Raw genomic sequence first — 14,005 nt, forward strand, 5'->3', positions numbered from 1 at the left:
GTGCATGGCCCCTTTGGGGGTGTGTAGGAGCTTCCCAGGGTCCCATCCAGGGGACCCAGAGGGGGAGCTCAGGCGGGCTGAATCCTCCAAGGCCAGATTCGAGAGACGGCTGCACTGGTGTGTGAAGACTCAAGGGGGGGGGGCCAGACTCTGAAGTACTGGAGTCCTGACTGGCTGCATCCCTGGTGGTTCCAGAGCACAGTTCCTGGGGGACTCTGTCACAGATGACAATCCCAAAATTTTGCTCAATGTCCTCTCTTTAACAGGAGCTCCAAAACAACAAGTATGTTACTGTATAAAACTGTCACAATTGGGCAGGCATACCACCAAAATAGGAACTGCCAGGTTAGGTTATGAGAATACTGCAAAACTGGATATTTGTGCATCAGCCAAGCTCTCAAAATAGTTAAAAAGGCATCAAAGTCTGAAAATCAGCAAGGATTTATTGTAATAAAGTTCCAGTGGGAGTAAATGTCTGGCCCTTATTTCTAGCTAACTTATTTAAAGAAAATTTTACATTAAATTCCCTGTTTTGTTCAGATGGCCTATTTGACAGCTTCCAGTTCCAGAGACTGCTGGTTTGGGTACAAGTGACTCATAAATAAAAGCTTAGTGTCAAAGCTCTAAGGCCAAAGCAGAGTTTTCCCATAGGACAAAATCATAAGGATCTGATTCTCAGTGGTAATAGAAACAAAGATGTGGGTTTCTGAGGTTTGGTTGTTTTTTGTTTTTTTTTTGTTTTTTTTTTTTTTAAGGGAAATACACCAAAAGTGCTATAAAATCTTGTTCAAAGGAGAACTTATTCAATATTGACATTCCTTTGTTATGGTTAGATTGATGGATATCGGCCTTGGACTAAGAGTTCAAGTGGTAAAAGATGCCAGGGCATGTGTTGCAGACTAGCTAATAAGGAAAAGGCACAGATAAGACAAGGAAGTGCTGTGGGGAAAGGGGAAAGGAATGGTCTTGAGCTGTATTTTTGCTGCTTTATGATGGACAAAAAAGATCTGAGAACTCTTTTTATTTAATTTCTATTTTTATAATAGACGTGTAACCCCTTGGGGTTTAGACAGCACAGCCTCTTTAAAACATCCTGAGGCAGGGGAAGTGCTGGTTGTTCCAGGAGGAGGGGAGTCGAGAGAGGGAGAGGACGGGGCCAGGTGGGTGCCTGTAGCTCCAGACACGAGGGCTACAGTAAGCAGGCAGGCCCTCATGTCACAAAGCAGCCAAGAGCCAGCCTGAAGCCCAGGAAGGACAAAAAGAAGCTGGACTCGGTATCACTGTTACCCAGAACTGTATGGGGCTGTGAGTACAGGAGCTTGTGACCTTGCATTGGGAATAAGGAGAGAGGCTGTAGCTAGTTAGGTGGGGAAGTTGTCACTCCGGGTGGGTTTGCGGAGAGCTGCAGAGCTCTTCACTAACCTTTTCTTTGCCCAGCATGTCTGGGCTTGCCGCGTCAGTTATGAAAGTAAAAAAAATTGCATGCGCCCTGGCACTTCTTTCATTACAAATTAAGCACTGACCGGAGGGGTTTGTTGGGGAAAGTTTACTGGAACCAAAAAAGAGCAGGAACATCCGCAACTCACTGCCGGACTGGAATTCTGCCCAGGATTCCTGAACTCTGAGTCTAGATGCCCTGTTTGACATCTATCTTCTTATATTGTGGTACCACTGGGCCCGTGGATCCTCATGTTGATATAACCCTATTTTACTGCTCGCCCTGTCTTTCCCCATTGCTGTTTTTCTCCATCCATCCCTCTGTAAATAAATATTTCCTTTCCTTCTATTTCTTCTGCTTTTTGGGGGAGTTACAACAGGTGACCCTGCGCATGCCTTTTCTTGGTTGAAGCCACCCTACAGAGTGGACTCCATCTTGGCTACAAGGATGCTATAGTTACTGATGTTTAGACCTTTTCTGGAAGACTTTCTGGCTTCTGTACTAGGATTGTTGCTTTAAAAAAAATTCCACTGTTGCTCCTACTGATTCAGCTCCAGCTGTGGAAGGAATAATGGGAACCCTTGTATGGGCCAGCTCCAGGTGCTGGCTGGTGTTACAGGTGCTATGTGGTCTAACTCTGCTCAGAGGACATCTTCCTTTGAGAAACTAGATGAAATTTGCTATTATCAGAGCCAACTATTATTATTGATACCATTGTAACTAAACGGCTGGGAACGTCTAACTTTCCTTGTGTAGACCAGGCTTACAGTGATTGAAGAACTAGTACAGTGTATTTGGGTGGGAAGTGGTTGGCTGCTTTTTGTATTGTAGTAAAACCCAATGGCCCTTATCAGGATCTGGGCTCCGTGGTGCTAAGTCTTCACAAAAGGCACAAATCTTACCATGAGACTTGAAACCTTCTATATTTCTCTGGTATCCTACTCCAGCTCCCACTTTGTATTGTTTTGTTTGAGGTTTAAACTCTGTGCCTATTGGCATCTATGTACTTCAGTGGTGGTTGTATGGGGTCTCCTCTGATTCTGAGTTCTCAGGTCCTCATGCTCTCCTGCTGTTCATGTTTTTTTTCTTTCTGTAAGACCCCAGCTTTAACTTGGTTTTGTTGTTGTGTTATGAACTAGTTTGTCTTGTGTGATTCTGACCAGGATGTTATTACTACGCTGGCCATGCATATATACACTCCTCCCAGCTCTTTGAGGTGCAAAGTTTACAATAAAATTGTAATTAACAAAAGAGAATAAATAATCAGAGACCATTCTCCCTTCTCTTTCCCATCAGATTGACAGGTTTATACTGAATTACATACTCTCAAAGAAAACTATGGGATAATGTAAAAATTGAATCAAATACTTTTACTTGAGCCTGCTCCTTTAAAAACTCCTGGTCCTTTTTGTAGTTTGGTTATCAATACCTCAGGTGCATTAACTTTTGGAATTGCAACATAACTTTTCATCCATTCTTTTAATCAAATTATACACACAGTCTAAAATTAATTTCTGCTTCTAGATAGAGAGCCATTCCCACAAATAAACTTGCTTGGCTTCAAGATCCTTTACAAAGAATTTGCAATAAGCAGTGGGGGAATGGGGTGGTGAGCAAAGTTTTCAGCAGAGACAATGTATTCTTTAAAAAATATATTATACATATAATACATGAAATGCTCTTTACTATACTGCAGGTTACAGTTCACTAAGGATTCTCTTCCCTGAAAAATCATGGCTCACTGAAAGAAGTGTTCTTTTAAACCATAATTTCAAACAGTTATGGAAGATTATAACGGTGAATCAGTCCCTGTATCAGAGGGGATCATGTGGTACCAGTGTGTCACAACATAGAAGTAATTTGCTTGTCCCAGTGCAGTTGTCATTGTAGCTGTAATTTAGACTCATAGACTTTAAGGCCAGAAGGGACCATTATGATCATCTAGTCTGACCTGCACATTGCAGGCCACAGATCCTTACCCATCCATTCTTGTAATAGACTCAGAACCTCTGGCTGAGTTACTAAAGTCCCCAAATCATGATCGAAAGACTTCAAGTTACAAAGAATTCACGACATACACTAGTTTAAACTTGCAAGTGACCCATGTCCCATGCTGGAGAGAGAGGTGAAAAACCTCCAGGGTGTCTGCCAATCTGACCCACGGGAAAATTCCTTCTCGACCACAAATATGGTGATCAGTTAGACCTTGAGTATGTGGGCAAAACCCAACAGCTAGACACCTGGGAAAGAATTCTCTGTAGTGACTCAGATCCCTCTCCATCTAGTGGCTTATTACCAGCCATTGGAGATATTTGCTGCTAGCAATCACAGATCAGCTACATGCCATTGTAGGCAGTCTCATCATACCATCTCCTCTCTAAACTTATCAACCTCAGTCTTGAAGCCAAGTTATGTTTTTGCCCCCATTGCTCCCTTTGGAAGGCTGTTCCAGAACTTCACTCCTCTGAATCAGTGCTGACCTTAAATGAATGTAGTGTCTGCAGTATGGGCCGTGTATATCCATTTACTCAGATATGAAAATATTGATGGACTAAAGTTTTGCTTTGAAATACAAGGAATGCCAGGTCAGCACTGTGACAGCTGTGCCTCTGCTCAAGTTTTGAACTAACTGTTGGTTTGGTTTCTTGGGCCTCATTGCTGCTTAGCTATATATTTATTTTATACTGTAAAGTTCATATACAAGATAGGTGCCCTTTTTTCTCTTTGTTCTAAATATAAATAAACAAATCTTGGTATCACGTAGAGTTCTTGGAGTTTACATTTTAGTTCTCTTCACTTGGCTGGCCTGCCTCCAGGAAACAAACAAGATTTTTTTAGTTCTTGGTTTTTTTTGCTCAGAGTAGGTGTTTATTTCGGAAAGGACAGGCTCTGCCATTAGGCCTGTTGCCATTCCTATCTTGAAAGTACTGTGTGGCTAATCCTTTCATCTCTGGAGACTTGGGGTTCAGTTTGGTTTATGTATAGTCAGGAGTGAGGGCCTGATCCAAAGTCCATAGATAGACTCTTATTGACTGTAAAAGGCTTTGGATCAGATCCAGAAGCATAGTTTTCTAATTCCCAGAGAATATGTCTAATTCCATTCTATACAGGTTTTATACTGCCCTCATCACTGTAGTATCTGCGTGCCTTCCAGTAAGTGAGTTAAGCCTTGTGACTAATATCTGACATACTTTCTCTCATGCTCTCCCTAGTGGGAGAATTGTGTGTGTGATGTTGTATTTTGTTTTGGTAGGCTTTTTTTAATATGCACATGCTGCTCTGTGTTTATAGTAGAGAGAGCACCATCAAAGAAGTGCATCTGGCACTTGAGGTGGAAGGTGGGGAGGTTAGTGATGGTCTTTAATGCCTGTGGGCATTTGCTCCACAGTCTCAGATCAGCTCTTGAGAAAGTTCTATCTCCCAGGTATGTTGCATTACTATAGTCCAGCCAGGAGGTCGTTGTCAGTGAATGCACAATGTGCCCAGCCATTTAATGGCATCATTATCAGCCAGATGGACAGCCGGTTGACCGCTGTTGAAATAAGTCACTGGGCACTCGACAATGATATGCAAGACAGTCTGAAGTTGACTGCAGCTGCATCGTGTGTCATTAGAAAAATCCCATTTAAACAGAGAGGGCAATTGCATGGCCAGTCCTGTTTGAAACCAGTTCAGCGATGACCACAGATGCCTTGGCAGATCAAAACCTGGTGGACAGATGGTTGGGTCAGTGACAAGAGAATAATTAACGATTGTCGTCACCGACCACTTGTTACACCAAGTAGATTTCACAGTCATGTCCTGTGGTGGCATAAATGAACATAAAGGGCATCTAGATGACAGGGCTGGTGGGTGGTTGAAGAGGTCTGCGTACAATGGCAGGTCACTGTTCTCACGGATCTTGGCCAGCAGCATGACAGAGACCTTCTCATAGCGAATGTGGGGCGGTGCTATGTTACTAAGTATCGGTAGCCATGGCTACGGAGTTGCCCTTAAAGTCCTGGTGACAATGCGCATAGCTTCAAGCTCTTTATCGACCAGCCTCATGTGAGACGAGTGACATCAGACAAGAGCACAGTACTCTGCTGTGAAATAGCAGAGAGCAAGGGCTGATGTTCTAAGCATCCGGGTGCTCATATCCCAGGTTGAACCGGCCAATTTTCTGAGCAGGTTTTTCCGAGTGCTGACTTTGGCTGCTATCTTCAAGTGGCTGTGGTATGTTAATGACCTATCCAATGTCACACCAAGGTAAGCCAGATTTGGATCATGTTGCAGGCTTTGGCTGTTGAGGAAAACATTTAACTCATGGCTTTCACTTGCATTATGCAGATAAAATACACTAGAAACCGTCTTAGGTGCCATTGATTACAATAGTCTGCCATGAGCTTCATATCTTTATTCAAGACCTTGTCAGTTTCTGAGGACTGGGCTTCATAGCTGCAGCAGATGCCATCGGCATGGATAAACTTGCATGAGAGTGAAACTGGCAGGTCATTGATGAAGACGTTGAACAGTATTGGTGAAAGTACTGAGCCTCGAGGGAGGCTGTTGATCTGACACTTCCAGGAGCTACAGTGGTTGCCCGTGTGTACTCTAAACTGCCTGTTTTGGACAAAGAACTCTACTACTTTGACCACCCAATGCGGGGCAACTCAAGAGAGTTTAAACAGGCCTCTGCATCATAGGCAGCAGTCAAATCTAAGAAGATGTCTCCCATATTTAGATTTTGTTGAAAACTGTTTTCAATAAAGGTGATCAAGGCCAGGACTTGATCATAAGTGCTGCATCTTTTCCTAAATGCTGCCTGCTCAGCTTGCAAGACATCATCCAAATCCAGAGTGATTTGTTGGAGGATCAAATGCTCAACCACCTTGAAACACATTGATAGCAAAGATATTGGGTGGTAACTCAACACGTTGTAAGGGTCCTTGCCTGGCTTAAGAATGGCAATAATCTTTGCCTGACGCCAAGTGCGTGGTAACGTCTTATTATTAACTGTATGTAGAAGTTAGTAAGCCACTGTGATGCCTTTAGTCCAAGGTGCTTGAGGAATTCCAGCAAGATATTATCATACCCCACCACTGTGCATGATTTGATGGAATTAAGGGCCTTATCTAGCTTGTTGACCGTGAATGGCTCTGGTTCACGTTCTGATGTCAAAGTTGGTGCCATTCTTCATATATTTTGCATTAGAATAGTTTCTCCTGCCAGACCTGTGCTACCCACAGAAGATGGCTTGCAACCTCACAGGGCTTAACCAGCTGGTCTTTGACCTGGAGGTTCTAGTTCCAGCACTTCTGGCTGGAATAAGTGAAGTCAAATGTCTTTGTAGATTTCTTCCACTGAGTGAGCCTGGCAACATCCATAGACTTAATCAGGTGGTCAACAATGTCCAGGTCACCAGATAATTTGAATTTCCTGAGCAAGACTTGGCATTTGGCACTCAAGCAGGAAGTGTAAATTGGACAACCACCCCATGGTATAGCTGATCATGCAGCTTTATAAATGGTTCCTTGGAATTGGCAGTACGCTTCATCAACTGAGACACAATGTGATGAAATGGTAACTACACTACATTCCAGTGCATCGCAGAACTTTTCCCAGTCTGCCTTGTGGAAATTCCGCTAATGCTTGATTGAGCTTTGAATGATGGGTAGGTGGAGCCCGATGTGAATAAGTGATGGTCTATGTTGGCTATGAGGAAAGTTATCAAGTACTATGCAGCTCTCTTGTTGTGAACAGCTGTCTAAAAAACTGACCCAGCAAAGGCCAAGCGAGTACTCTTTCAACTGTCTAGCTGAGAGAAATGTGCCATGTCATTTTGCATCGTGATTCCTCATGAAGTCGTTGTTAGTCACCCAGTCCATCAGCTGTTCACCATCATCAAAATCAGCGTACTTCCCCCATTCAGAGTAGTGCCTGTTAAAATCACCAGTGAAGATTGCTGGATGATCAAGTGTTGGAAGGACCCGCTGGTCCCAGTGCACACTTGGCAGTTTATATACATTAGGATTTCCAAAGTCACCATCCCTAGCTCACATCATAAATACTGGAGGAGGAGACAAGAACAGCATCAGATATGTTGGAGCACATGCATGTTGCATGGTCATATTTGTGTCAGGGGTGTGTGAAATGAGATCCAACCTATACTATAACATCCAGTTAGCAACATGAATTTCTTGCAAACAGATTACTTTGATACTGTGATGAGTGGCGAATGCACTAATGATGCTGCGTTTGTCTGCTGACAGATCCTCAACATTAAGCTGAAGAATTCAAAGCACCAATCCAATGGTTTAAAAGTCGAAGTTGGTGGTACATTGAGGTTGCAGTCAGACAGTACATGACCTGGGTTTGTTACCAAATTTGGTCCGCTGGTTAGATCATTAGCTTCCTTGGCCCGGGCCGGTATTGACAGGAAGCGCGATGTGAACATTGATCCATTGTCCCCCACCCAGGATGTGACAAAGGCATGTGGAACCAGGTCATCAGTCTCTCTTTGCCAAATAGAGATGGTAGAAAATGTTTGCAAATGCTGCTATGCAAGAACTTAGTGTCAGTGAGGAACCCAGGAGTACTCTTATACTACAGACTGAATGGACCAGTTATGGATATGTACCTTCAACCAAAGGAGTCTGCACCATGGCTGAAAACTACTCAGAATGCTTCCATTTGCCCACCAGTATCACTCCATCATATTCTTTAGTTGTCAGTTGATCTCATCCAGCTACTGGGCCTTGTTAGTGGTAATGGTGTGGTCGTATGTAGTGAAGGATAGGTACAGCTGTACATCATCTGCATATTGCTGGCACTTATGCCTGTCAACTTACCAGTTCATCTACTAGGTGTATGTAGATCTTGAAATAGATCCAGAGAAAGAATTGATCCTTGTGGGACTCCACAAGTGAGCGTCTGATGGCAGAGATGCAATTTTCCATCACTCCTCAGTGGGTGCATCTTTCTACAAGTACTCAAACCATTTTAGCACATTACCCTGGACCTCTGTCATCTCTCTCTGGTGGGACAGCACCTGATGGGATTGACAGTGTCAAATGCTGCAGAGTTCGAGGAGCATGAGAATGGACATCTGCCCTCCAGGCCATCAACAGTGGGAGATCATCCACCAATGCCACGAAAGCTGTTTCCATCCTATGTTGCGGGCTGAATCCAGATTGTGTCAGGTCTAGGACATTGGCTTCAGTTAAATGAGTCTGTAGTTTGCCTTTGACTCGTCTTATTGTTTATACTTAAATTTTAAGCACTCTGTTGTCTCTTCTGTTCGTGCTCCATAACGAAAAATCAATTTCAACAGGGTGACTTTAAAAGTGCATGGTTCCCTCTGGTTCTTAATCCCCTTTCATAGCTATGGCATTGTCATCCTTAAGGAACGCATTCATTTGGAAGAGACTTTAAAGCTACAAGCTCTTTTTTCAGAATCTTTCTACTGATTTAGGAATGTTTCAGGGGTATATGCCAACTCAATAATCAAAATAATTTTGGTACTGGGAATAAAACCACAGCCTCTGAAGAACAATGGAATTTACTGCTTGCTCCAACTTATTAAGTAACAGCACCAGCTTTTTGAATAAAGAGAAGCCTGATAAGACTTGATGCAATTGCAGAGTAACTAATTTTGCTCTTAAAACAATAACTTGTTCTTTGAGCACTTTAAACTTAACACAAGCAATTTCTCACTTCATAACTTTCCTTCCCATGACCTTGTTTTGGAATACAGTACATGCAGATGGCCTACTTAATAGAAGGGACCCATCAGATTCTGCCAATTTCCAGCTACATTTAAGTACTTACGGATGACTCAGAAACATTTCAGCCTATGGGAACAAATCTTCCGTTTCTGTGTGAAAGGACAGATGTGTGAAGCTGCTGTACATTCTGTATAAAGAAAATCCAACATATGGCATCTAGGCAATAGGATATAGAAAGTATTTGATTTGTGGTTTCAAATAGAGACCGAGATCATACATTTTTTGCATGTATCCAAATAGTGTGCTTGGTATATCATTTGGTAGCAGAGACCACACAGAGACCTTCACAGAAAAGTGATTATACAAGTATTAAACTGAACAATAATTAAGAAGAATTAAAAGTAGCAGCAAACATGAAATGGTGAGAAGGACTGAGCATTGCAAACAGCAATGGAAAGTACATTCTAACTCCAATAGGGCTATTTACAGAAAACACTAGTTTCCATCACCACAAGATTATAATTAGGACAAATGGAAGTAACCAGCTAGTTCTGAAACAGCAAGAGCCATAAGATAAGAGCAGATTCATCCAGGTTAAGGATCTTGGTTTTCAGTTTAAATACAAATAAATCCAGTAAAATGACACCAATTGCAACTTTTTTCTTAAGAAATAGTTTTAAAAACAAAACTAAAAGCTCTACTGGAAAAAAATGACAAAAAATGGCAAAGTTCGTTTAAAGGAATTTTCATTGGAATTTTTGTTACGTTCACATCTGCTCTATGTGCAGCCTGTACCACTTCTTATTTATCTTCTCTTCAGTTCATATGTAGTTGTGAATATCAGCAGCAAAGTAAGCTTTGCGTGTCTTTGTGTACCATTTTGGAACTTGGGACAAACAGGAAATGAGATTGAAAACAGTTTGTGTATATATTTTCATTGCTAATGCAACTGCCTTTTTCTGCATACATTTATGCTGTTATGATTCAGATAAAACTGTGGGGGGGGGGGGAAAAACAACTTCCTCAAAAAACTGGGTAAGACACTAAAGGAGCCAAAAAATAAACACTGACAAAGAATAAAACTAGTTGCTGAAAAACAGACGCCCTCCACATGTTGGGGAAGATCTTGTAAAAACCTTAAAAATAGAATTTTCAAACATTATGAAACTTCACAACTATCTCCCCATAGGAAAGCACACATGTTTGCACTGAGGATTCTGGTATCTGTAAATATGTGGGCTGCTTACTTCTGACTAAACTGTATCCTTGTGATCAAAAACTTCTGAGACCCCAAATCACAATAATCTAGCAATGACTAGATTGAGCAAGAGATCAGTGAACGTTCAAAATCACAGACTAAACAGGAGGTTGGTTTAGCAACAGTTTGACAACATTAAATGATGTGTTGTCAATAGATTAAATACAATCACTGCCTGTGTGCTGGATGTAGGAACTGATGATAAATTTAATAGATTTGTGTGAATGTGTTGTCACAATGTATTCCGTTCATGCTAACGCAGCCTGATGCTGGCATTGTTTGGTCTGAAAAGCTGCTGCCACTTGTGCAACCTCTGCTGTTGGAGGCTCTCCATCCTTTTGGTAACCATGTCCAGGGGCCATTCTAGGGCCTTGTTCATTATCTGACCTATGGCCAATTGCCTTGTGGCTCTTCCTGACACTTGATATTAGCAATTGCCGTTTTTAAAAACGAGCAGATTCTCGGTTGATATACATTGGTGAAAATTCAGTGAATTCAACAGAGATCTATAGTTTAACACCAGCTGATGGTTTGCCCCGTTATTGCCTTTTTTTAATTGCCAGTGAAGAATCTCTAGGTTCTGACCAGGAGTTTCTGCTTCCCTGTCTAGTGGTGGCATATGTGAGAGGCTTGCATACACTGCCGGGTCTCATCCAGGAGATGCCTGTGAGAAGGAGCCCCTATCACAAAAGAAGACAGTACTCATTGCCTAGACACTGCCATCCTTTTCAGACTCTCATCCCAGGGCGTGGAGAAAAAGGAAAGCGTCCGCAGCAATGCACCCCTCCAGTGTCTCATTTGAAGGGTCCTCCAGTCTCCCACTTTTGGGGTATATGTCCCACAGGATTCTGTCCTGGGCCCTCTTCTGTCATTTTGCTGGGGGTAGGGGAACTTGAGTGGCCCCTGTGGAATTAGAACAATGGACTATCTAGTCCAAAGCCCTCTTTTTAACAATGGCCAGTAAGGAATGCTTTAGGGAAAGGGGAAAAACCCCCACGGTGCACCAAACTATGCAGTGCTATACCATGGAAAGGAGGGTTCTTCCTAACTAGTTGCGAGCTCTCACTTTTTTATAGCATTTGCTGTATCATGTCGTAGGTTGTGATCCAAAGTTCGTTGAAGTCAGTACAAAGACTCCCATTTATTACAATAGGTTTTGGATCAGGTCCCCCTTCTCTTCAAGTCATTCCTTCCCATCATTCCTCCCTTCCCACTTGTTATCGCTGCCCCTAAGCATTTTCACTGACTTTCCTTAGACCTGTTCTAGATCTATGGTTTTTGAGATGAGGTGACAAAAATAAGAATGTACCATTGATTTGTATAATTGCGTCATGATATATCTATATTAATCTCTATGGACCTTCTGAAACCATTGGATGGGGCACAAACCCCTTTTTACCTGATCATTTAACTGCTGCGGTACATCAAGCAGACTCTTTTATGGAGCTAGCCCCAATGATGCTTAGAATTTTTTTAAAGATGTTACTGTTCATTCAGAACCCATCAGGGTGTTCACATGGGGCCATTCATCTCAATGTAGGAAGCTAGTGCAAGACCAGTGCCCCATTGAAGAGCTGTGTAAGCTCTCAAAACAGGCTTAAGTGGGTTTTCAACTGTGTGTAAATCTTGGGCTGGCCCTCTGCGCAGAGATGAATTTAATCCAGATGGTTTAGGAACCAAGCCAGTGAGGTGCAGAGAGTCTTTGTCTCTCAGGGATTCTCAGCAGTCTGCAGGGCTAAACTATTTATTTTGTTCATCACTTTGTATTTGGGAATATTAAATTTTATCTACCATTGTGCTGGCCAGTTTTCTAGATTGTCGTCTTAGCGTTTCCTCACAATTTTTTCTAGTCTTAACTTTGTTAAATAATTATATAACCAGAAAATATTTTTGGAGTGTTTGGATTGCCACGACTTACTATTTTCTCTAGCAACAATGACTTCTGACTGCCATGGGCAGACCAAAGATGCCAGGTAAAGTTGCAAGTTAATTTTTAAAAATCTGATTATTACCATTTCTTTTTTGTGTACATTCCAGAAAAGTAGCAATAGGGATTCTGTATTGCCTAAGGCAAACAGTAAGCATTTTTTTAAAATTCAGCATTGGAGGGGTGTCTGTATTATTAATGTTCAGATTTTAAAACCATTTGGTGAAGGGTAATACTGAAAGAACCAGCTTCACCCTTTGAAAGCATTGGCAATTTCACTTTTAATTGCTGCAAGGTAAATTTTATAATTGCCCAAAATATTTGGTTTAGCCACTGTTAAACTAAGCAATGTTGCTGGCTGTAGATAAGTTCTCAGTTCATTGTTGTTTTTGGTAGGCAGTCAGGTCTGAGAGCGTCTATGATTTAAAATACCTAAAATCTCCCAGACACTGGATTAAGAAGACTACAAAATGGAGGAAAGTAACACTAATTTGTTGACTGTCATGATGAAAGATGACTTTAGAACAGGAAAATAAAAAACCACATACTAATATTAACGTGCCATAAGAGTTTATTCTGCCAATGCAATCTGTGTGAACTGAACATTATGTAACGCAGAATGACGACAGTAGACAAAAGGAGGATTTAGAAATAGTGCCATCTGTTTATCCCCAAAACCAAAAAGAGCAAATGCCAAAGGAAAGCTTGCATATTCACAAGAGAACTAAAGCTTTCTGAACCTTGGCTCTTACTCACGTCTCCAGCTGTTTCAAAATCTCTCCCACAGCTACTTGGGCATCTCTCTGATCTTGCCACTTTGACAATCTTTACACATATACATTTTACGCTGAAATGCAAACTAAATTAAGTTAAAGACCCAATAAAAATCACATCTCTTAAATCTGTGGCATTGTTCTGATGCCATATGTGTTTATATACTTCAGCTTTTTAAGATGACAGTCCATTTTCATGTCTTCAGGGAGAAAACAAACACAGTTTCATGATCAAAAGCACCACTACTACAAAGGCTTTAGAGCTTGACTTTCCTTCACCATCTTTTCTACCCTGCTTACAAAGTCAGTGTATATTTTCCATTATTAATCCCCCTGAGCCAGATTCATTCCTGGTGGAATTCCATTGACTCAAATGCATTTGTAGGAAAGCAGGGATTTTTCTCACTGTGTAAATGTATACATTTGGTGAACAAAACAATTACATTAAAAATTAAAGTTTATATCCATGTACAGGGCTTGTGATCTGAATTTTAGTTTGCTCAGGATGAAACTCACCCTTTTACGTGAAAAAAAGCTGTACTTCGAGTCCTATTTTGAGGGCGTAAGTGGAGCTGGCCCTCTGCACAAGAGGGATTTTTTTTTTCATGTGAGAGATGAATTAACTAAAATCATCATTTAATTTAAATCAAAAGTACAGTCAAAATGGATTCCAAGAAGTACAGAATCAGTTGTGTTATGTATAGGTAACAAATACTATTTTCTGTATGTATTTGCCTACTTATAATGAAAACATGACTTTTTTTAATGAGTACAATTATTATATCATGGAAGACTACCTTCAAGAGGCGCAGTAGCAACCACATAAAGGAACACTGAGACCCCTCTGTAAAACGCTAATGTTTGACTTTGCCAGGGCCAGCTGCATGAATGAAACCTAGCACA

Source organism: Emydura macquarii, unplaced genomic scaffold, assembly GCF_026122565.2.
Source record: "Emydura macquarii macquarii isolate MOO-44397 ecotype Brisbane River unplaced genomic scaffold, CSIRO-AGI_Emac_v2 contig_3530, whole genome shotgun sequence".
Classification (NCBI taxonomy): Eukaryota; Metazoa; Chordata; order Testudines; family Chelidae; genus Emydura; species Emydura macquarii.